Here is a 4060-nt window from a genome sequence, read left to right as displayed (position 1 = left end):
CCAAGCCCCTGGGCCTCGTCACCAGCCTATCCCCCATTCCTCACCCAGGTCCACTTCCCTAACCCTGCTCATCCTGTCAATACATCCTTAGAGAGAGGACCCCTTTTCTAGGTAGTCCGCCTGCCCCATGTTGTGCAGCCTGCCCCAGCAGATTACCCCTCCCCCATCGGTAGCCCTTAACTTGCCTATAATGTGGAACCCAGCCATGCCTTCTTTTTCTCAGCCAGGTCTCTTCACTTGGTCAGGCTCTCTTCATCTACTTAGATCTTCTGCCCCAACCCAGGCCCCTTCCCCAGCCACGGCCAGGTCCCCAGAGGGGCTCCCTTTCCCTGCTAGGCAGGCTTCCCCTATACCTACCTACAGCCACCCACACCCACCTATACCCTCTCTGCAGCTGAGCCACATTCCCAGCCAGTATCCTCATCTGCAGCAACCCTCCCCGGGGCCCCCTGCCCCAGCTAGTTATCCCTCCCTAGCCTGTGCCCAGCCTTTCCCCTCTTCAGCTGGATCACTTTCCCAAGGAGCTGCCCCTTCACTGGCCTTTCAGAGCCAGTTCCTCCTTCCCCAGCCACACTTCCTCGGAGGCTCCTGTCACGTCCCTCCCTAGCTATGTGACCTCTCCCTGCCAAGACCCTTTCACCAGCAGGTGCCCCCATGCTAAGCCAAGTCTCCTTGTCCTAGGAGCTCTTTCCTAGCCAGACTCCTCCCCCCAGCCAGGCTCTCTTCACTGAGGGATCCACATCCTCTGCCTCAGTTTATGCTCACCTTCCCAGACAAGCCCCTTCTCTAGCTTATTCCTTCTTGGCCAGATCTCATCCCGTCCCTACTCTGTGCCCCCTCAGCTACGTCCCTTTTCTCAAGCAGGTGCCCTCCCTCAGCTACGACTTCCATCAGGGCACATGCCTTCATTCGAAGGCAGAATCCCTTCCCTACCAGGCTCCTCCACCTGCTATGTCCCCTCTCCTGGCGAGCTCCACTAACCTGCAGACTGTCCCTTGCCAAGTTTATGTGGTTCTCAGCATTCAAACCTTTCCCAGCACCAGCTTCCTTTCTAAGCCCGTCCGTCCCTCCCCAGGCAGACCTCCCCCAGGTTCTACTCCCCTGCCAGAGCCTCTCCCCAGTCAGGCCACGTTTCCTGGCCAGGGTATTTTCACGCACGCACGCACGCACGCACGCACACGCACGCACGCACGCGNCAGGCACATTCCCGCATCTGGGTCCCTTCCCCAGCCAGTGTCTTACTCCCCAGCTTACGCTTACTTTCCCAGCCGGATTTCTTTCCCTGACCAGGTGCCTTTTCCCGGGCTTTCCCCCCTTTAACAGTCAAGAATTCCTTTCTCTTCCTTTGCCCCCCAACTCAACTGGGTCTCCTTCTCCGGCCAGACCTACTTCCCCACCGTGTGCCCCAGTCCAAAGCCAGATTCCCTTGCCCGCTCCTGTCCTTTCCCCCTGACTGTTCCCTCTTCCCCAAGATATTCCTCCTTGCCCTGCCGGGTCTACTCTCCGCATAAGCAGGCTTTCCTGGCCTGGCCCCATTTGGCCACCTAAGCCCCTATTCTCAAGCCACCTTTCCCAGCTAGTGCTCCCCAGACATCTCCCCAGTCCCAGCCAGCCTCACTTCTCCTTCCAGGACCCCTTCCACACCATATAGCCCTTCCCCAGCCCGTGCCCCTTACCTATCTAAGCCTTCTTCTCCGTCTAGGCCCAAATCTCCTAGCACGGACCCCCTCTACTCCCGCTACCCCCTTCTTGGTCAGGTACCTTTTCCCAGCCACCCCCCTTTCCCATTTGGGTCCTCCTCCCAGCCTGGTACCCTTCTCCAGCCGTATCCAACTTTCTAAGCCTGTTGGCTCCTTCATCAGCCAGGTTTCTGTCTCCGTCCGGTTCTTCCCCAGTCAGACCCTGTTTCCTAGTCAATGTCTCTGTCTCCAAGAATTCCCCCTTTCCTTCCAGACCCCTTTCGCAGGCAAGCGTCCCTCCCTTGGATAGGCAGCCATTTCCCCATGCAACAGACACGGACCCCTCTATCATCTAGTGTGCCCTTCCAACCAGGCCTCTTGCCCCAGGCGGTGGTCCCTTCCACCGGCCTAGTCCTCCTTCCACTGTGTCCTTCTCCACCCGGCCTCCTCTCCAGTCCCGTTCTCGGCCCCTCCCCTGATCCCTTCCCCAGAATGGGACCCGGTTCCCAGCCAGCTTCCCTCCCCTTCCCTGTACAACCCACCTCGGCTGGGCCACCTTCTCCTCTCAGAAGCCCTTCACTAGCCCTATGCCCCTGCCTCCAGCCAGGCACGCTTCCCCAGCTTGTGTCCCCCTATCCATCAAGGTCCCCTACCCGAGCCAGCCCCCTTCCTCCACCAAATGCAGCTCCTCCCAGGGGAGCACCCTTCCCATTCCTAGAGTCCTTCACCAGCCTCTACCTATGGCCCATTCAGGTCATAACTGTGTCCCACTTGCCCACCTGTGTTCTATACCCCCATGCAGGTCCCCTCCTCCACCCAGACCTATGCCCTGTTTGCCAACTAGTCCCCTTCCTCAGCCTCTGCCCCTTCCCCTGCCACGCCCCATTCTTCCTCCTAGGCTGACCCCATCCCCAAATTTCACCTCCTTCCCAGCCAGGCCCGCTTCTCTAGGTTATGCCTCCCTTCTGGGCCTGGTCTCCCTTCCACAGCCAGTACTCTCGCCCCGATAAAAGGCCTTCTTCTTACAATGCACCCCAATCCCTGTTTTTCTCAGGGGCCCTCTTCTCCTCAGCTAGCTGGACATCTGAAACTTATCTGGTGCACATTTACACAGTGAGCTATCTGGCAGGATTTCCCTATTTGCATTTTGGGACCCCACCCCCAGCCCCCAGATACCTCAAAACAGTGGCACTTCTTCCCCTGCTGCAATGTAGCCCTGTATTGGTGAGTTTTGGGAGGTGGGAGCTCTTTTTCATGCATAGCAATGAGAACATCTCTAAACAAAACCATTTCATGAGGTTTGTAGCCGAGTGAAACATCAACTCAGGACAGCCTCTAGATAAAGTCCCTCCCTAAATCCTTTCCTGGGAAACACTCCACTCCAGGCTGCCACCATCACCCTGGGCTAGGCCTCCTCCCCAAAGGCTCATCTGTCCCCCAACTCCTCTCCCTAACACTCCCGGATTCCCCTGGTGAAGTAGCTCCTGGGATACAAACTCTATGTAAACTAAGTCAGTGACACAAAAATAGAGAATCAGATATTTTTAAAACTTTTATTTTTAAAACAAGTTGCATAATATTTTTTTGAATTTATATATTTTATTGTAGAACATTTGCTGTGTACAATGAATTTTTAAGTGAATTTATGTAACCACTTAAATGCAGAATCTAAAGATGGCAAACATTTTAAGTTGTTTATTGCAAACCATTTCACTTTTACTATTCTACTGGCAAATTCAAGATAGCAACAAGTCTCCACCAACAAAAGAATCCTNTGGATGTAACAAAATGGATTAACTATTTTTACTTCTTAAAATCTTCTAAAATAGTTTTCTATCTCTAACAATTAATGCAAACATGCTACGTTCAGATCTTTCAAACTTTATACCACTTGTAGACACAACAAACTGGATCAACTATTTGAATAAAGTTGTATCCTTTTATGTCAGAGGCTAAAGAAAACTTACTGGTTCAGACCTCACTCTTGTAGTAAGCTAAGCTACCTATCAGTGTGTCTCCTTTTGCTTCATACCAGTTGCAGACATAATGAAATGGATCAACTACTTGAATGAAGTCATATCCCTTCCTATCTTTAACAAAGGACATTAGATTGAGATCTTTCACATCTTGCAGCAAACCTTATCCAACCTGCCAGTTTTTGTAAATTTGATTATTTAATTTCTATGTTTAGCACTTACGTTTAATTTCCAAGCTTAACAAAGGCTTCAAGTAGAATTTAGCAAATACCTGAATAACTAAAGCTAATTGGAAACCACGCAAGCTTGTAAGGAAAAAGCAAAGCAAAACGCAGGAGGAGGTCTCATCCATAACTTGAGACGTCTCCAGAATAGCCCAGCTGGGGGTAAAAAGTAACCGTCAAA

The sequence above is a fragment of the Crocuta crocuta genome, unplaced genomic scaffold (assembly GCF_008692635.1).
Source record: "Crocuta crocuta isolate KB4526 unplaced genomic scaffold, BGI_CrCroc_1.0 scaffold394, whole genome shotgun sequence".
In the NCBI taxonomy this organism is placed as follows: domain Eukaryota; kingdom Metazoa; phylum Chordata; class Mammalia; order Carnivora; family Hyaenidae; genus Crocuta; species Crocuta crocuta.
This window is presented reverse-complemented; position numbering follows the sequence as displayed.